Source organism: Arachis stenosperma, chromosome 1 (assembly GCF_014773155.1).
Source record: "Arachis stenosperma cultivar V10309 chromosome 1, arast.V10309.gnm1.PFL2, whole genome shotgun sequence".
In the NCBI taxonomy this organism is placed as follows: domain Eukaryota; kingdom Viridiplantae; phylum Streptophyta; class Magnoliopsida; order Fabales; family Fabaceae; genus Arachis; species Arachis stenosperma.
In genome coordinates, this window is record NC_080377.1 from 84,529,719 (window position 1) to 84,551,472 (window position 21,754).

At 39.9% G+C, this 21,754-nt stretch overlaps 1 non-coding gene across 1 annotated transcript; it reads right to left on the minus strand.

Moving 5' to 3' along the window:
* Positions 1-523: 523 nt before the first annotated feature.
* LOC130948027 (small nucleolar RNA R71) lies at positions 524-631 on the minus strand. Its single transcript, XR_009072904.1, has one exon. It is a non-coding gene; the product is annotated as a small nucleolar RNA R71 (small nucleolar RNA).
* Between the last annotated feature and the right edge of the window lie 21,123 nt (positions 632-21,754).

A 21,754-nucleotide genomic window follows, 5' to 3' on the forward strand; every position in this document is an offset into this window, starting at 1 on the left:
GAGCATTCTTGTTGAGGCTGACCCTGAACCTGAAAGGACCTTGAAGCTAAAGCTAAGAGAAGCAAAAGCACAACTCTCTGTAGAGGACCTAACAGAAATCTTCAAAGAAGAAGAACCCATGGCAGCCGAAAACAACAATAATGTCAATAATGCAAGGAAGGTGCTGGGTGACTTTACTGCACCTACTCCCGACTTCTATGGGAGAAGCATCACTATCCCTGCCATTGGAGCAAACAACTTTGAGCTTAAGCCTCAATTAGTTTCTCTAATGCAACAGAATTGCAAGTTCCATGGACTTCCATTGGAAGATCCTCATCAGTTTTTAGCTGAGTTCATGCAAATCTATGACACTGTCAAGACTAATGGGGTTGACCCTGAGGTCTACAGACTTATGCTATTCCCTTTTGCTGTAAGAGACAGAGCTAGGATATGGTTGGACTCACAACCTAAAGAAAGCCTGAACTCTTGGAAAAAGCTAGTCAATGCCTTCTTGGCAAAGTTTTTTCCACCTCAAAAATTGGGTAAGCTTAGAGTGGAAGTCCAAACCTTCAGACAGAAGGAAGGTGAATCCCTCTATGAAGCTTGGGAAAGATACAAATAATTGACCAGAAAGTGTCCTTCTGACATGCTTTCTGAATGGAGCATCATAGGTATCTTCTATGATGGTCTGTCTGAACTGTCCAAGATGTGATTGGACAGCTCTACTGGAGGATCTCTTCATCTGAAGAAGACGCCTGCAGAAGCTCAAGAGCTCATTGAAATGGTTGTAAATAACCAATTCATGTACACTTCTGAAAGGAATCCTGTGAACAATGGGACGAATCAGAAGAAAGGAGTTCTTAAGATTGATACTCTGAATGCCATACTGGCTCAGAACAAAATATTGACTCAGCAAGTCAATATGATTTCTCAAATTCTGTCTGGAATGCAAGCTGCATCAGGCAGTACTAAGGATGCTTCATCTGAAGAAGAAGCTTATGATCCTGAGAACCCTTCAATGGAAGAGGTGAATTACATGGGAGAACCCTATGGAAACACCTATAATCCTTCATGGAGAAATCATCCAAATCTCTCATAGAAGGATCAACAGAGACCTCAACAAGGTTTCAACAACAATAATGGTGAAAGAAACAGGTTTAGCAATGGCAAGCCTTTTCCATCATCTTCTCAGCATCAGACAGAGAATTCTAAGCAAAGCCACTCTGACTTAGCAACCATGGTCTCTGATCTAATCAAAACCACTCAAAGTTTCATGATTGAAACAAGGTCCTCCATTAAGAATTTGGAGGCAAAAGTGGGTCAGCTGAGTAAGAAAGTTACTGAACTCCCTCCTAGTACTCTTCCAAGCAATACAGAAGAGAATCCAAAAGGAGAATGCAAGGCCATACATGGCCGAACTTGGAGAGGAGGAAGAGGCAGTGATCGCCACTGAGGAAGACCTCAATGGATGTCCACTGACCTCCAATGAGTTCCCTAATGAGGAACCATGGGAATCTAAGGCTCATAATGAGACCATAGAGATTCCATTGGATTTACTTCTGCCATTCATGAGCTCTGATGAGTATTCTTCCTCTGAAGAGGATGAAGATGTCACTGAAGAGAAAGTTGCTAAATACCTTGGAGCAATCACGAAGCTAAATGACAAGTTATTTGGTAATGAGACTTGGGAGGATGAACTCCCTTTGCTCACCAAAGAACTGGATGACTTGTCTAGGCAGAAATTACCTCAAAAGAGACAGGACCCTGGGAAGTTCTCAATACTTTGTACCATAGGCACCATGACCTTTAAGAAGGCTCTGTGTGACTTAGGGTCAAGTATAAACCTAATGCCTCTCTTTGTAATGGAGAAGCTAGGGATCTTTGAGGTGCAAGCTGCAAGAATCTCACTAGAGATGGCAGACAATTCAAGAAAACAAGCTTATGGACTTGTAGAGGATGTTCTGGTAAAGATTAAAGACCATTACATCCCTGCTGATTTTATAGTCCTAGAGACTGGAAGTGTATGGATGAATCCATCATCCTTGGTAGACCTTTCCTAGCCACAGCAAAGGCTGTGATTGATGTTGACAGAGGAGAATTGATCATTCAAGTGAATAAAGAATCCCTTGCGTTTAAGGCTCAAGGATATCCCTCTATTACCATAGAGAGGAAGCATGAAAAGCTTCTCTCAAAACAGAGTCAAACAGAGACCCCACAGTCAAACTCTAAGTTTGGTGTTGGGAGGCCACAACCAACTTCTAAGTTTGGTGTTGAATCCCCACATTTAAACTCTACGTTTGGTGTTGGGAGGTTCCAACATTGCTCTGAGTATCTGTGAGGCTCCATGAGAGCCCACTGTCAAGCTACTGACATTAAAGAAGCGCTTATTGGGAGGCAACCCAATGTTATATTTATCTAATTTCCTTTGTTATTTTATGATTTCTATAGGTTGATGATCATAGGAAGTCACAAAATCAATTGAAAAAGCAAAAACAGAAAGAAAAATAGCACACCCTGGAGGAAAACCTTGCTGGCGTTTAAATGCCAGTAAGGGCAGCAAATGGGCATTTAACGCCCAGTATGGCACCATTCTGGGCATTTAACGCCAAAAAGGGGCACCAGACTGGCGTTTAACGCTAGGAATGGGCAAGAAGCTGGCGTTAAACGCCAGAAATGGGCACCAGCCCGGCGTTTAATGCCAGGATTGGCAAAAAAGCATTTTTTGCTCGCCACTTGGTGCAGGGATGAATTATCCTTGACACCTCAGGATCTGTGGACCCCACAGGATCCCCACCTACCACACCACTCTCTCTCTTTTTCTTCTCCATTCACCAATCACCTCAACACCTCTTCCCCAAAAAAGCCCCTCACCTATCAAATCCTACCATTCTCTTCACCACTCACATCCATCCTTCATAAAACCCCACCTACCTTACCATTCAAATTCAAACCACTTTCCCCCCCAACCCACCCGTACATAACCGAACCATATACCCCTCTCTCCACTCCTATATAAACCCATCTTCACTCCTTCATTTTCACACAACCTACACACTACTTCTCCCCCTTGGCCGAAATCAAAGCCACCTCCATCTCCTCTATTTTTTTCTTCTTCTACTCTCTTATTTCTTCTTTTGCTCGAGGACGAGCAAACCTTCTAAGTTTGGTGTGGTAAAAGCATTGCTTTTTGTTTTTCCATAACCATTTATGGCACCTAAGGCCGGAGAAACCTATAGAAAGAGGAAAGGGAAGGCAAAAGCTTCCACCTCCGAGTCATGGGAGATGGAGAGATTCATCTCAAGGGTGCATCAAGACCACTTCTATGAAGTTGTGGTCATGAAGAAGGTGATCCCCGAGGTCCCTTTCAAACTCAAAAAGAGTGAATATCCGGAGATCTGACATGATATCTGAAGAAGAGGTTGGGAAGTCCTTACCAACCCCATTCAACAAGTCGGAATCTTAATGGTTCAAGAGTTCTATGCTAATGCATGGATAACCAAGAATCATGATCAAAGTGTGAACCCGGACCCAAAGAATTGGCTTACAATGGTTCGGGGGAAATGCTTAGATTTTAGTCCGGAAAATGTAAGGTTGGCATTCAACTTGCCCATAGTGCAAGGAGATGAACACCCTTACACTAGAAGGGTCAACTTTGATCAAAGGTTGGACCAAGTCCTCATAGACATTTTTGAAGAGGGCACTCAATGGAAGAAAGATTCAAGAGGGAAGCCGGTTCAACTGAGAAGGCATGACCTCAAGCCCGTGGCTAGGGGATGGTTGGAGTTTATCCAACGCTGATGCCAAGGCATCTTAGGCTAGTTTCACTAGCATTTTTCTGTTAGTTTTAGTTGTTTTATGCATTTTCTTGAGCTTAAAGTAACCAAGAATGGTTAAATGAACAACAAAGCAATGAACCATCCAAACAGTATGATTTTGATGCAAATTCCATGAGTTTTTAGTTATATTACTTGAATGCTATGAATGGATGATTTCTCATGAAATTTTGCAAGACTTTGATGCAATTGTTTGGATGATTTCAGGGAAGAAGAGGCTAGGCAAGGAAGCAACAAAATCAATAAAGGAAGCTTGAAGATCACATGTGGAGAATCTGAAAGTGGCGTTTAACCTCCAGTTTAACCTTAAACTGGAAGTTAAACGCCAGAATAAGAAATGCATCAAAGCTGAAAGTGGCGTTTAACCTTCAGTTTAAGGTTAAACTGAAGGTTAAACGCCAGAATCATGAAAGCTGAGAAAAGAGGAAACTGGCGTTTAACCTCCAGTTTGACCTTAAACTGAAGGTTAAACGCCAGAATGAGAATGGCACCAAGGGAGCATTTCCACGTTTAACCTCCAGTTTAACCTTAAACTGGAGGTTAAACGTGTTCGAACCATATTATGCACCAGGAAGCCATTCCCACGTTTAAGCTCCAGTTTGACCTCAAACTGGAGCTTAAACGTGTTCGACATTCACACTCCTGGCTACCTTCTTCATTCCCACGTTTAAGCTCCATTTTAAGGTTAAACTGGAGCTTAAACGTGTTCGGCGTTTTTGCTCCTCCAGGGTTGCCTTCTCATTTCCACGTTTAAGCTCCAGTTTAACCTTAAACTGGAGCTTAAACGTGTTCGACCAGAATTGCCTCCAGGGTTGCAATCTTCATTTCCACGTTTAAGCTTCAGTTTAACCTCAAACTGAAGCTTAAACGTGTTCGATTAATTACCCTCCTGGGTTGCTTTCTTCCAATTCCACGTTTAAGTTTCAGTTTAACCTTAAACTGAAACTTAAACTTCAACTTAAACGCCACCTTTTGAAAGGGTTTCTGGGCCAAATATATTGAAGTTTAAGTTAGCATTTGAGCACAAATATTAACTTAAACGTATTATGGTATGAAACCCAATTGAATATCATGGTTTATGGGATTGGGCCGGAAGAATTGATGAGTCTGGAACTTCAAATTGTTGAGTCTTGTGTCATTACTTGTTTATCACTAAAATTGCTCAATGAATGTTACAGAATTGGATCACAGCCTCATCAGGATTATGGATCATAAACCCAAAGCAAAAGGGAATCAAGAAAAAGCCTCAAAGCCCAAGAAACTCAACAGAAGCTCAATTTAGAAAGTGTATAAATAGGATAGAATTGAAGTTAGTTGGGACTTTTTGGACATTTTGGGAACTTTTGATCATTTTGCTATTTTTCATACTTTGTAATTGAATTCAGAGCTATGACTCACTAAACCCCCTTCATTGGGTTAGGGAGCTCTATTGTAATTCAATGAATCAGTAATAGTTTTTATCTTCTTCTTCAATCTTTTCTCTTGAATTTTGTTAGAAAGCTTCTCGATCTAATTCCATTGGGTAGTTGTCTTGGGAAAGAAACTACCCATAATTGGAATCCTTCGGAACCTTGGGAAAGGAATGATGGATTCATGCTAGAGAAGCTTTCTCACAGTGAATTGGATTGGGGTTTGGATGGATATTGTGACATGTAATCCTACCAAATTGTGGTTCATGAAACTGTGTGGTATAATCAGTGATCGAGCATCATCTCTTCTTATGAACATTTAAACCAAGGGATTGGGAATTTATTTGTTTTTAGAGAGAATTGGTGAGCCAAGGAATTGGGATCCAATCATATAAGATTGCCAAGCAAGATTCAATGAATGCATTGGTTGAGGAAGAGATGAAAATGTTTTGATTCGGAGATTTCAATATCTCCTGTCCCCAATGAACCCCTCTTTCTTATCTACACTTTCTATTTACCTTCTGCAATTTCAATTCATGCAATCAACCCAATTCCCTCTTACTTTCAGCAATTTACTTTCTCGCATCTTAATTCTCGCAATTTAAGTTTATGCAATTTCAATTCCTTGCAATTTACGTTTCCTGCCACATTTACTTTATGCAATTCACATCCAAAAGTTGATTCCGCTCAACTAAACAAACTTCTAATTCGAATTGCTCATTCAACCAATCCTTGTGGGATTTGACCTCACTCTATTGTGAGTTTTTACTTGACGATAACCGGTGCACTTGCCGGAAGGAATTTTGCCGTTCGTGCAATTTCCTAAAATCGTAGCATAACAAGTTTATGCGCATCAAGTTTATGGCGCCGTTGCCGGGGATTGGTTTTCGATTGACAATTCTCAAATTGGAAGTTAACTAGATTGAGCATTTTTCTTGTTTTGTTAATTTAGTTCAAGTTACTTGTTGAATTTTAATTTCTGCACTCTGTTATTTGCTTTTTCTTTCTTATGCCTTTCAATTCTAGCAACTAACTCACTGACCCACTAACTATTTGAATTAATTCCTCAACTGCTCTAACCATACTCTTCCATTAACCAAGAGTATTCCACTTGTGTGTTGCTTGTGGTGTGTTCTTGTATGACAGGTAGGAGAGGAGAGACATCAACTCCTCTATATACCGAACCAGAGAGGACCCTTCATAGACTTAGAAGGGAAGCAAGAGGGAAGAGAGTACTGAGAGAAGAAGAATCTGAAGGAGAATCTGAGGACAACTTTGAGGAAGCTCTAGATCTCAACATGGATAGAGAATTTCACAACCATGAGGGGGCTGATGGAAACAATGCCATTCCTGAGAGGAGGGTTCTTGGTTCATACATAAACCCAACCTCTGGGAATTGTGGTAGCAGCATTCAGAAACCACCCATTCAGGCCAATAATTTTGAACTCAAACCACAGTTAATATCACTGGTGGAGAACCATTGTTCATTTGGTGGGAGTGCTAATGAAGACCCAAACCAACATCTCACAAAATTTCTGAGAATTTACGACACTGTGAAGTCTAATGGAGTCCAGGACGATGCCTATAAACTGCTCTTGTTCCCATTTTCACTTAGGGACAAGGCAGCTAAGTGGCTGGAATCATTCCCAAGGGACAGCCTAACAACCTGGGATGAGGTGGAGAGCAAGTTTCTGGCATGTTTCTACCCCCCACAAAAGGTTAATAGGCTTCGATCTGAGGTTCAAACTTTTAGACAACAAGATGGTGAGACGCTCTACGAGGCATGGGAGAAGTTCAAAGAATTGACAAGGAAATGTCCACCAAACATGTTCCCTGACTGGGTGCAATTGCATATTTTCTATGATGGACTTTCTTATGAATCAAGGAAGGCTGTAGACCATTCATCAGGAGGTTCATTGAACAGGAAAAAGACTGTGGAAGAAGCCATTGAAGTGATTGAGACAGTGGCTGAGAATGAATACTACTATGCTTCAGAGAGACACAACACTAAGGGAGTCATGGAGCTGAACCATGTTGATACAATTCTAGCCCAAAACAAGGTGTTTGCCAAGCAACTAGCAGAGCTCACCAGGAAATTGGACACAAAGCAAGTAGCTGCAATACACACACAAGATCAAGAGGAAGTAAGCATTGAAGGAGGTGACTGGGAAGAGGCCAATTATGTGGGAAACCAACAAAGGCAATCATATGATCCACATTCTAACACTTACAACCCAGGATGGAAAAACCACCCAAACTTTGGGTGGGGAAACCAGCAAACCCAACCACAAAACCACAAACCTTACAACCACAACCAACATAACAATTCCACATACCAAAACTCCAACCAAAGATCATACCAAGCCACACAAAACACTTACTCCCAACCACCATATCATGGCCAAAATAATCAACCTGCCCAACCTAATCCGAACCAACAATTTCAAGATCAATTAAACAGGATAGAAAGAATGCTTGCAACCATGAGTCAAGACATAACCGAATTGAAAGCCTTTAAGGAAGAAGTAAATTCCAACTTGCAAAACCAAGGAGCTGCCATCCAGAAGCTAGAAAATCAAATTGAGTACTTGTCTAAGCAAACTCCTGGGCCAAGCGTTTCTCATGCTGCCAAGGCTATTGCAAGGGAAGAATGTAAGGCTATAACCCTCAGAAGCGGAACGAAGCTGAAGGAGATCTCAAAGGAAACCACAGAGGATGAAGAAAAAGAAAATGTGAGAGACAAGGAACAGGGACAATCTTCTACACCGTCTTCAACAAAAGAAAAAGAAAAAGAGGTCCTGAAGCCTCACACACCCAAAGCACCATATCCTCAACGTTTGATGAAAAGAGAAAAGGATGGACAATTCTCCAGATTTTTGGAGATTTTCAAGAAGCTTCAAATCAACATTCCGTTTGCTGAGGCAATAGAGCAAATGCCACTCTATGCAAAATTCTTAAAGGAATTAATGACCAAGAAGAGAAGCTGGAGAAATGAGGAAACTGTGTTGTTGACTGAAAAATGCAGTGCCATCATTCAACACAAATTACCTCAGAAATTAAAGGATCCAGGCAGTTTCCAAATTCCCTGCATCATAGGAGAAGTCATGGTGGAGAAGGCCTTGTGTGACTTAGGGGCCAGTATCAATTTGATGTCTCTAACAATGATGAGAAGAATGAAGATTGAGGAAGCCAAACCAACAAGAATGGCCCTCCAATTGGCAGATCGAACTTTTAAATTCCCTCATGGGATAGTTGAGGATTTGTTGGTGAAAGTGGGAGATTTTATATTTCCTGCCGATTTTGTGGTGTTAGATATGGAGGAAGAAGCCAAAGCTTCTATAATCCTGGGAAGACCCTTCCTGGCTACTGCTGGAGCCATCATAGATGTCCAAAAGGGTGAGCTCACTCTTAGACTACATGATGAGAAATTGGTGTTTAACGTGTTCAAGGCAATGAGCTATCCATCAGAATCACTAAAGGAATGCATGAGGGTGGATGTAGTGGACATTGCAGTACAAGAAACCTTTGAGGAAATAACAAAGGAAGTGGCAGAGGAGGAGTTCACCAAGGATATGGAAGTTAGTGACATCAAGGCTGCTGAAACAACCATGCCAAGCATGCCAGAAAGGGTGAAAGAAGAGAAGGAAGCACCAAAACCTGAGCTCAAAGCATTGCCCCCTAATCTCAAGTATGCATACTTGGGTAGTGATGAGAGCCATCCTGTTATCATTAGCTCCGCCCTGAGCCAAGAACAGGAAGAAGAATTGATCAAGGTGCTACAAACCCATCAAGATGCCATTGGATGGACCCTAGCTGATTTGAAGGGGATAAGTTCATCCATATGCATGCATAAAATCTTGTTAGAAGAGGATGCTAGACCCTCCATTCAAGCTCAGAGAAGATTGAATCCCGTCATGAAAGAAGTGGTACAAAAGGAGGTCATGAAGTTATGGCAGGCAGGGGTAATCTACCCCATTTCAGATAGCCCATGGGTTAGTCCCATCCATGTAGTTCCCAAGAAAGGTGGCATAACTGTGGTGCCAAATGAGAGGAACGAACTCATACCCACAAGAACTGTTACTGGATGGAGGATGTGCATAGACTACAGGAAGCTCAATGAAGCCATCAGAAAAGATCATTTCCCACTTCCATTCATGGATCAGATGCTTGAAAGGCTTGCAGGACATGCTTACTATTGTTTCCTGGATGGATACTCAGGCTATAATCAGATAGTAGTTGATCCAAGAGATCAAGAGAAAACATCATTTGTTTGTCCATATGGAGTGTTTGCGTATAGACGCATGCCCTTTGGATTGTGCAATGCACCTGCAACTTTCCAAAGGTGCATGCTGTCCATCTTCTCGGACATGATCGAAAAGTTTATTGAAGTTTTCATGGATGATTTTTCTGTGTTTGGAAATTCTTTTCCTAGCTGCTTACACCACCTTGCCTTGGTGCTTAAGAGATGCCAAGAGACCAACCTAGTATTAAACTGGGAAAAGTGTCATTTCATGGTCACAGAAGGAATAGTCCTTGGCCACAAAGTCTCCAATAGAGGCATTGAGGTGGACAGAGCTAAGGTGGAACTCATCGAAAAACTACCTCCACCAAGTAATGTCAAGGCAGTTAGGAGTTTTTTGGGACACGCTGGCTTTTACAGAAGGTTTATTAGAGACTTTTCTAAAATAGCCAAACCTTTGAGTAACTTGCTTGTCTCTGATACACCCTTTGTATTTGATGAAAATTGCATGCTAGCCTATGAACTTTTGAAGCAAAAACTTTCCTCTGCACCTATCATTGCCCCACCTGATTGGAACTTACCTTTTGAACTGATGTGTGATGCATCAGACCTTGCTATTAGGGCAGTGTTAGGACAAAGGAAAGACAATTTGGTACATGTGATTTATTATGCCAGTAAAGTCTTGAATGATAACCAAAGGAATTACACAACCACTGAAAAAGAACTCTTGGCAATAGTTTTTGCATTTGACAAATTTAGATCCTATCTCATTGGATCTAAAGTCATTGTCTTCACTGATCATTCAGCTTTAAAATACTTACTTGCTAAACAAGAATCCAAACCAAGACTTATTAGATGGGTTCTTTTGTTGTAGGAATTTGACATTGAAATCAAAGACAAGAAGGGTGTAGAGAACAAGGTGGCAGACCATTTATCAAGGATACCATGTGAAGAAGGAAGCACACAAAGCACACATATAAATGAGTGTTTTCCTGATGAACAACTCATGGTAATTCACAAAGCACCCTGGTTTGCAGACATAGCAAACTTCAAGGCCACTGGGAGCTTGCCATTGGAATTTAACAAGCATCAAAGGAAGAAATTGGTAAATGATGCCAAATACTTCATCTGGGACGAACCATACTTGTTCAAAAAATGTTCGGATGGCATACTCAGAAGATGCATATCAGAGGAAGAAGGAAGGGAAGTCTTATGGGACTGCCATGGATCCACTTATGGAGGACATTTTGCAGGGGAAAGAACAGCAGCTAAGGTGTTGCAGTGTGGTTTTTATTGGCCCACTATCTTCAAAGATGCAAAGGAACTAGTGAAGCACTGTCATGAATGCCAGAAAGCGGGGAACCTGCCAAGAAGAAATGAAATGCCACAACAGTTCATTCTGGAACTTGAATTGTTTGATGTATGGGGGATAGATTTCATGGGACCCTTTCCCACCTCATACTCAAATAATTACATTCTTGTGGCAGTAGACTATGTCTCCAAATGGGTTGAAGCAATAGCAACTCCAACCAATGATAATAAGGTAGTCATGAACTTCCTCAGAAAACACATTTTTTGCCGTTTTGGGGTTCCAAGAGCAATCATCAGTGATGGAGGAAGCCACTTCTGCAACAAACCATTAGAGGCATTGCTTCTAAAATATGGAGTCAAACACAAGGTAGCCACACCATACCATCCACAGACAAGTGGGCAAGCCGAAATATCTAATAGGGAACTCAAAAGAATCCTGGAAAAAACTGTGGGAACTTCAAGGAAGGACTGGTCGATTAAGCTAGACGATGCTCTTTGGGCATATAGGACAGCTTTCAAAACACCAATTGGAATGTCTCCTTACCAACTAGTATATGGAAAAGCTTGCCATTTGCCACTGGAGTTGGAGCACAAGGCATTCTGGGCCTTGAAACTCTTGAACTTGGACCGCAAAGCTACTGGAGAAAGAAGGATGTTGCAAATTCAAGAGTTGGAAGAATTCAGAGCTGAAGCTTATGAGAATGCCAAAATTTACAAAGAAAGAGCAAAGAAGAAGCATGACAGCAACATAGCCCCAAGGAAATTTGAAGAGGGACAAAAAGTATTGCTCTACAATTCTAGGCTGAAGCTATTTCCAGGGAAGCTAAAATCAAGGTGGTCTGGACCATTCCTTGTCACCAAGGTCTCCCAATATGGACAAGTAGAAATCATGGAAGAAAAGTCACAACGAACCTTCACTGTGAATGGCCAAAGACTCAAACATTATTTGGGAGATGTGGAGGAGAAGGACAAGGTTAAATATCACCTCAACTGAAGCTGACCGTCAAGCTAATGACGTTAAAGAAGCGCTTGTTGGGAGGCAACCCAACCTGAGGTAATACTCTTTTACTGTTTCTTTTATTTGTTTCAATAAAAAGGTGAAGTAGTTTCTGTGCATTGCAAAGAATTAAGTTTGGTGTTTCACACCAAACAATGAATTTGTGGATCAATAATTCAAAGGGGAATGTGTGACTCTAAGTTTGGTGTTCCACCATACAGATTAACTGAACACAACAACCTTTGAATTATATGAAAGGAATAACCATTCTAAGCAATCACAGAAATGCTTAAAATCCTTAGCAGCAACTTCATTCCAAGGAGAATTCAAGGATTCAAAGAGCAGAGGAGTAAGTAGGAGACTAAGTTTGGTGTTCACACACCAACTTAAGACTCAGACACTTGCCCATATATAGTGAGCTAACCATTCAAGTGCTTGAGAAACAAGCAACTTCATCACTCTTTGCAGGAAAGGAAACAAGGATCTTAGAAAGAACATGACGCAACAACTAGTAGAAGAAGGAGAAATCAAATTGTTTCCTGGCAACAAAGAGAAAACAAGAAATTTCACAAGGTGGTGTTGTTCCTTGACCTTTCTTTAAAAGGCAAACAAAAGCATGCTTGTTCTGGTTTAAACTGAAATTGTTGAATCTTTCTGGAATGTGAAGTTTTTAGTATGTTTGTTGGTTTACTGCTTTGAATAAAGTGAATGCCTAGATGTTTGGATATAACTCCACCTTCTTAAACAAATGCTTGCCATGCTTGTTCTGTTTCCAAAAAAAAAAATTAAAAGAAAAGTTTGAACAAAAGTAACTTGGCTCAATTAGTGACAAATCAAGTAGAATTAAGTGGTGGTATGCATGCTTGATTGTTTAGTTAGCTCACTGGAAATTGAGTGTAGAATTATCATTTTTTGTGTAGAAGTTGAATACTGTCTATGGATCTTGATGAATAGATGTCTTTGGCCATGAAAAAGAAAGAAAAAGAAGAAGAAAAGCCATTGAAAAAGGGCAACCAATAAGCAAAGGAATTAAGAAAATAAAGCTAGGCACCAATGGTTTGAACTTTTGAGACATATGCCTGTGGTGTTTATGTACTAGGATCTGCTTGGATGAATAGGTTCTGTGGAGTGTTTCAACACTTGGTAACTTGGGTTAACTAACCCGGGATTATCAACCAAAAGTCCATTATCAAGAGCAACCTAGCAACAAAACATTTAGTTACACAAAGAGGTGCTGGGCACCAATGTCTCAAAAAGAAATGTGAACTAAAATGCCTGTAGTGGATATGTGTAATGCACTGATAAGAAAAAGAAAATGCCAAAGGCTTGTGCAACACATGACACTGAGCAAACAAGGAGCAAAGGAGCTCTAAAAAAAAAAAAAGAAAAACAAAGAAAGAAAATATGCCAAAGACATAAGAATAACAAGAGGCCATAGCAGTGTTTGATGGATGCAATGAAAAAGTGATAATCCTCCCTGATAAGAATGAAAAAGTGATGCTGCAACTTTCTGCATAAAACCCTTCTGATAAACTTCAAATGCTTGCTAATATAGCCAATGTAATTGCTTTCTGTTTCATACTTTCTTCTCAAATATCTCAGGACTTGCTTAGGGACAAGCAAGTATTAAGTTTGGTGTTGTGATGCCAAGGCATCTTAGGCTAGTTTCACTAGCATTTTTCTGTTAGTTTTAGTTGTTTTATGCATTTTCTTGAGCTTAAAGTAACCAAGAATGGTTAAATGAACAACAAAGCAATGAACCATCCAAACAGTATGATTTTGATGCAAATTCCATGAGTTTTTAGTTATATTACTTGAATGCTATGAATGGATGATTTCTCATGAAATTTTGCAAGACTTTGATGCAATTGTTTGGATGATTTCAGGGAAGAAGAGGCTAGGCAAGGAAGCAACAAAATCAATAAAGGAAGCTTGAAGATCACATGTGGAGAATCTGAAAGTGGCGTTTAACCTCCAGTTTAACCTTAAACTGGAAGTTAAACGCCAGAATAAGAAATGCATCAAAGCTGAAAGTGGCGTTTAACCTTCAGTTTAAGGTTAAACTGAAGGTTAAACGCCAGAATCATGAAAGCTGAGAAAAGAGGAAACTGGCGTTTAACCTCCAGTTTGACCTTAAACTGAAGGTTAAACGCCAGAATGAGAATGGCACCAAGGGAGCATTTCCACGTTTAACCTTCAGTTTAACCTTAAACTGGAGGTTAAACGTGTTCGAACCATATTATGCACCAGGAAGCCATTCCCACGTTTAAGCTCCAGTTTGACCTCAAACTGGAGCTTAAACGTGTTCGACATTCACACTCCTGGGCTACCTTCTTCATTCCCACGTTTAAGCTCCAGTTTAAGGTTAAACTGGAGCTTAAACGTGTTCGGCGTTTTTGCTCCTCCAGGGTTGCCTTCTCATTTCCACGTTTAAGCTCCAGTTTAACCTTAAACTGGAGCTTAAACGTGTTCGACCAGAATTGCCTCCAGGGTTGCAATCTTCATTTCCACGTTTAAGCTTCAGTTTAACCTCAAACTGAAGCTTAAACGTGTTCGATTAATTACCCTCCTGGGTTGCTTTCTTCCAATTCCACGTTTAAGTTTCAGTTTAACCTTAAACTGAAACTTAAACTTCAACTTAAACGCCACCTTTTGAAAGGGTTTCTGGGCCAAATATATTGAAGTTTAAGTTAGCATTTGAGCACAAATATTAACTTAAACGTATTATGGTATGAAACCCAATTGAATATCATGGTTTATGGGATTGGGCCGGAAGAATTGATGAGTCTGGAACTTCAAATTGTTGAGTCTTGTGTCATTACTTGTTTATCACTAAAATTGCTCAATGAATGTTACAGAATTGGATCACAGCCTCATCAGGATTATGGATCATAAACCCAAAGCAAAAGGGAATCAAGAAAAAGCCTCAAAGCCCAAGAAACTCAACAGAAGCTCAATTTAGAAAGTGTATAAATAGGATAGAATTGAAGTTAGTTGGGACTTTTTGGACATTTTGGGAACTTTTGATCATTTTGCTATTTTTCATACTTTGTAATTGAATTCAGAGCTATGACTCACTAAACCCCCTTCATTGGGTTAGGGAGCTCTATTGTAATTCAATGAATCAGTAATAGTTTTTATCTTCTTCTTCAATCTTTTCTCTTGAATTTTGTTAGAAAGCTTCTCGATCTAATTCCATTGGGTAGTTGTCTTGGGAAAGAAACTACCCATAATTGGAATCCTTCGGAACCTTGGGAAAGGAATGATGGATTCATGCTAGAGAAGCTTTCTCACAGTGAATTGGATTTGGGTTTGGATGGATATTGTGACATGTAATCCTACCAAATTGTGGTTCATGAAACTGTGTGGTATAATCAGTGATCGAGCATCATCTCTTCTTATGAACATTTAAACCAAGGGATTGGGAATTTGTTTGTTTTTAGAGAGAATTGGTGAGCCAAGGAATTGGGATCCAATCATATAAGATTGCCAAGCAAGATTCAATGAATGCATTGGTTGAGGAAGAGATGAAAATGTTTTGATTCGGAGATTTCAATATCTCCTGACCCCAATGAACCCCTCTTTCTTATCTACACTTTCTATTTACCTTCTGCAATTTCAATTCATGCAATCAACCCAATTCCCTCTTACTTTCAGCAATTTACTTTCTCGCATCTTAATTCTCGCAATTTAAGTTTATGCAATTTCAATTCCTTGCAATTTACGTTTCCTGCCACATTTACTTTATGCAATTCACATCCAAAAGTTGATTCCGCTCAACTAAACAAACTTCTAATTCGAATTGCTCATTCAACCAATCCTTGTGGGATTCGACCTCACTCTATTGTGAGTTTTTACTTGACGATAACCGGTGCACTTGCCGGAAGGAATTTTGCCGTTCGTGCAATTTCCTAAAATCGTAGCATAACAAGTTTATGCGCATCAAACGCTCAATCATTCCCACTAGCAACCGGTCCGAAGTTACTATAGACCGGGCTATCATGATTCATAGCATCATGATTGGAGAGGAAGTAGAAGTTCATGAGGTTATAGCCCAAGAACTTTATAAGGTGGCGGACAAGTCCTCTACCTTGGCAAGGTTAGCCTTTCCTCATTTCATTTGTCACCTCTGTTATTCAGTTGGAATTGACATAGAGGGAAACATCCTCATTGATGAGGACAAGCCCATCACTAAGAAAAGGATGGAGCAAACAAGAGATCCCACTCATGGACATGAGGAAATTCCTCATCATGAAATCCCTGAGATACCTCAAGGGATGCACTTTCCTCCACAAAACTATTGGGAGCAAATTAACACCTCCCTAGGAGAATTGAGTTCTAACATGGGACAACTAAGGGTGGAGTACCAAGAACATTCCATTCTCCTCCATGAAATTAGAGAAGATCAAAGAATCATGAGAGAGGAGCAACAAAGGCAAGGAAGAGACATTGAGGAGCTCAAGCACTCCATAAGATCTTCAAGAGGAAGAACAAGCCGCCATCACTAAGGTGGACCCGTTCTTTAATTTCCTTGTTCTTTATTTTCCTGTTTTTCGAATTTTCATGCATATGTTTATCTATGTTTATGTCTTATGATCATTAATGTCTTAATGTCTATGCCTTAAAGTTATGAATGTCCTATGAATCCATCACCTTTCTTAAATGAAAAATGTTCTTAATTGAAAAAGAGAAGAATTGCATGAATTTTGAATTTTATAACAGATTAACTATTTTGATGTGGTGGCAATACTTTGACTTCTGAATGTATGCTTGAACAGTGCATATGTCTTTTGAATTTGTTGTTCATGAATATTGGGTCTTGAAAGAATGATGAAAAAGGAGACATGTTACTGAGGATTTGAAAAATCATAAAAATGATTCTTGAAGCAAGAAAAAGCAGTGAATACAAAAAAAAGAGAGATTATGTGCGAAAAAAAGAAAAAAATAAATAATAAAGTCGTGATCCAAGGCAAAAAGAGTGTGCTTAAGAACCCTGGACACCTCTAATTGGGGACTCTATCAAAGCTGAGTCACAATCTGAAAAGGTTCACCCAATTATGTGTCTGTGGCATGTATGTATCGGTGGTAATACTGGAAGACAGAGTGCTTTGGGCCAGAGCCAAGACTCATAAAGTAGCTGTGTTCAAGAATCATCATACTTAACTAGGAGAATCAATAACACTATCTGGATTCTGAGTTCCCATAGAAGCCAATCATTCTGAATTTCAAAGGATAGAGTGAGATGCCAAAACTGTTCAGAGGCAAAAAGCTAAAAGCCCCGCTCATCTAATTAATATTGATCTTCATAGATGTTTTTGGAATTCATTGCATATTCTCTTCTTTTTATCTTATTTGATTTTCAGTTGCTTGGGGACAAGCAACAATTTAAGTTTGGTATTGTGATGAGCGGATAATTTATACGCTTTTTGGCATTGTTTTTAGTATGTTTTTAGTATGTTTTAGTTAGTTTTTATGATATTTTTATTAGTTTTTACTTAAAATTCACTTTTCTGGACTTTACTATGAGTTTGTGTGTTTTTCTGTAATTTCAGGTATTTTCTGGCTGAAATTGAGGGACCTGAGCAAAAATCTGATTCAGAGGCTAAAAAGGACTGCCGATGCTGTTGGATTCTGACCTCCCTGCACTCGAAGTGGATTTTCTAGAGCTACAGATACCCAATTGGCGTGATCTCAATTGTGTTGGAAAGTATCCTGGGCTTTCCAGCAATGTATAATAGTCCATACTTTGTCCGAGATTTGATGGCCCAAATAGGTGTTCCATGTCAGCTCAAGAATTCTGGCGTTTAACGCCAGAACTGGCACATGAATGGGAGTTAAACGCCCAAACTGGCACAAAAGCTGGCGTTTAACTCCAAGAAAAGTCTCTACACATAGAAGCTTCAATGCTCAGCCGAAGCACACACCAAGTGGGCCCGGAAGTGGATTTTTATGTCATTTACTCATCTTTGTAAACCCTAAGCTACTAGTTCTCTACAAATAGGACCTTTTACTATTGTATTTTCATCTTGGTAGCTATCTTTGAGTAGTCTTATGCTATCTTTGATCATGGGGCTGGCCTCACGGCCATGCCTAGACCTTGTTCATATGTATTTTCAACGGTGGAGTTTCTACACACCATAGATTAAGGTGTGGAGCTCTGCTGTACCTCGAGTATTAATGCAATTACTATTGTTCTTCTATTCAATTCAGCTTATTCTTGTTCTAAGATATCACTTGTTCCTTAACTTGATGAATGTGATGATCTGTGACACTCATCATCATTCTCACCTACGAACGTGTGCCTGACAACCACCTCTGTTCTACCTTAGATTGAGTGGATATCTCTTGGATCCCTTAATCGGAATCTTCGTGGTATAAGCTAGAATTGATGGCGGCATTCAAGAGAATCCGGAAGGTCTAAACCTTGTCTGTGGTTTTCTGAGTAGGATTCAAGGATTGAATGACTGTGACGAGCTTCAAACTCCTAAAGGCTGGGCGTTAGTGACAGACGCAAAAGAATCACTGGATTCTATTCCGACATGATCGAGAACCGACAGATGATTAGCCGTGCCGTGACAGGGTGCGTTGAACATTTTCACTGAGAAGACGGGACTGTAGCCACTGACAATGGTGATGCCCAACATATAGCTTGCCATGGAAAGGAGTAAGAAGGATTGGATGAAGACAGTAGAAAAGCAGAGAGACGGAAGGGACAAAGCATCTCCATACGCTTATCTGAAATTCTCACCAATGAATTGCATAAGTATCTCTATCTTTATCTTTATGTTTTATTCATATATCATCCATAACCATTTGAGTCTACCTGACTAAGATTTACAAGGTGACCATAGCTTGCTTCATACCAACATTCTCCGTGGGATCGACCCTTACTCACGTAAGGTTTATTACTTGGACGACCCAGTGCACTTGCTGGTTAGTTGTGCGAAGTTGTGTTTATGCCATGGTATTGAGCACCAAGTCTTTGGGGCCATTACTAGGGATTATTTGAGTTGTGAAAAGTATTGATCACAATTTCGTGCACCAAGTTTTTGGCGTCGTTGCCGGGGATTGTTGAGTTTGGACAACTGACGGTTCATCTTGTTGCTTAGATTAGGTATTTTTTTTCAGAATTTCTTTAAGAATGAATTCTAGAGTTTCATGATGATCTGTTGAAATCTGGCTGGTTGTGAAGCAATGTCTAATCTTATTGGACCGAGGTTTCAACTTATCATCACAAGAGCTTGTTGATTTCTATCAATCTTGCTGTTGAAGCAATGATCTGCTGAGGCTTGGCTGGCCATTGGCCATGTCTAGTGTTTTGGACCGGAGCTTTCTTTGAAAGCTTGGCTGGCTGTGAAGCCATGTCTAATTACTGGACCGGAGTCTTAGACTAGCATTGCAATGATTCCTGGAATTCTCATTAAGAATTCTGAAACCTTTATTTTCTTTTTTTATATAATTTTCGAAAAAGCACAAAAAAAATTACAAAATCATAAAAACCAAAAAAATATTTTATGTTTCTTGTTTAAGTCTAGTGTCTTATTTTAAGTTTGGTGTCTTGCATGCATTGTTTATTTGATCTTGGTTCTATTTTCAAGACAATAATACAGAGAACTGAAGATTCAGTACATGCAGCAGAGGAATTACACAGAAAAAGGCTGGGTGTTCAAAATGCCCAGTGAAGAAGGTAGACTGGCGTTTAAACGCCAGCCAGGGTGACTGGCTAGGCGTTTAACGCCCAAAAGGATAGTGCTTTGGGCGTTAAACGCCAGAATGTGCACCATTCTGGGCGTTTAACGCCAGGATGGCACAAGAGGGAAGATTTTGTTTTCAATTCAAATTTTTTTCAGGTTTTCAAAATTGTTCAAAATCAAATCTTTTTCAAATCATATCTTTTCAATCATATGTTTTCAAAATCAATTTCTTTCCATTTTCAAAAATACTTGCTATCAATTAATGATTTAATTCAACATTTCAAGTATGTTGCCTTTTCCGTTGAGAAAGGTTTAATGTTTGAATCTTATCTTTTCTTGTTAGGCAAGTCATTAATCTTTAAAATCAAATCTTTTTAAATTGTTTTTCAAATCATAACTTTTCAATCATATCTTCTTAATCACATCTTTTTCAAAAAAAGTTTTCAATCATATCTTTTTGATTTCTAATTTCAAAATCTTTTTCAAAAATCACTTGATTTCTTTTCCACACTTAATTTTCGAAAATCTCTTCCTCTCTTCTCACACCCTTCTATTTATGGAGTAACACTCCTCCTCAATGCACAATTCGAACTCTATCTCACTAAGTTCGAATTCTTCTCCCTCTTCCTTAAATTTTTCTGTTCCTCTGACACCTCAAGGAATCTCTATACTGTGACATAGAGGATTCCACATTTTCTTGTTCTCTTCTCTTTCATATGAGCTGGAGCAAAAACAAAAGCATTCTTGTTGAGGCTGACCCTGAACCTGAAAGGACTTTGAAGCGAAAGCTAAGAGAAGCTAAGGCACAACTCTTTGTAGAGGACCTAACAGAAATCTTCAAAGAAGAAGAACCCATGGCAGCCGAAAACAACAACAATGACAACAATGCAAGGAAGGTGCTGGGTGACTTTACTGCACCTACTCCCGACTTCTATGGGAGAAGCATCTCTATCCCTGCCATTGGAGCAAACAACTTTGAGCTTAAGCCTCAATTCGTTTCTCTAATGCAACAGAATTGCAAGTTCCATGGACTTCCATTGGAAGATCCTCATCAGTTTTTAGCTGAATTCTTGCAAATCTGTGACACTGTCAAGACCAATGGGGTCAACCCTGAGGTCTACAGACTTATGCTATTCCCTTTTTGTTGTAAGAGACAGAGCTAGGATATGGTTGGACTCACAACCTAAAGAAAGCCTGAACTCTTGGGAAAAGCTAGTCAATGCTTTCTTGGCAAAGTTCTTTCCACCTCAAAAATTGAGTAAGCTTAGAGTGGAAGTCCAAACCTTCAGACAGAAGCAAGGTGAATCCCTCTATGAAGCTTGGGAAAGATACAAACAATTGATCAGAAAATGTCCTTCTGACATGCTTTCTGAATGGAGCATCATAGGTATTTTCTATGATGGTCTGTCTGAACTATCCAAGATGTCTTTGGATAGCTCTGCTGGAGGATCTTTTCATCTAAAGAAGACGCCTACAGAAGCTCAAGAATTAATTGAAATGGTTGCAAATAATCAATTCATGTACACTTCTAAAAGGAATCCTGTGAACAATGGGACAAGTCAGAAGAAAGGAGTTCTTGAGATTGATACTCTGAATGCCATACTGGCTCAGAATAAAATACTGACTCAGCAAGTCAATTTGATTTCTCAAAGTCTGTCTGGAATGCAAAATGCACCAGGCAGTACTAAGGATGCTTCATCTGAAGAAGAAGCTTATGATCCTGAGAACCCTTCAATAGAAGAGGTGAATTACATGGGAGAACCCTATGGAAACACCTATAATTCTTCATGGAGAAATCATCCAAATCTCTCATGGAAGGATCAACAGAGACCTCAACAAGGTTTCAACAATAATAATGGTGGAAGAAACAGGTTTAGCAATGGCAAGCCTTTTCCATCATCTTCTCAGCAACAAACAAAGAATTCTAAGCAGAACCACTCTGACTTAGCAACCATGGTCTCTGATCTAATCAAAACCACTCAAAGTTTCATGACTGAAACAAGGTCCTCCATTAGGAATTTGGAGGCACAAGTGGGTCAGCTGAGCAAGAAAATTACTGAACTCCCTCCTAATACTCTTCCAAGCAATACAGAAGAAAATCCAAAAGGAGAGTGCAAGGCCATCAACATGGCCGAATTTGGAGAGGATGAAGAGGCAGTGAATGCCACTGAGGAAGACCTCAATGAACGTCCACTGGCCTCCAATGAGTTCCCTGATGAGGAACCATGGGAATCTGAGGCTCACACTGAGACCATAGAGATTCCATTGGACTTACTTCTGCCATTCATGAG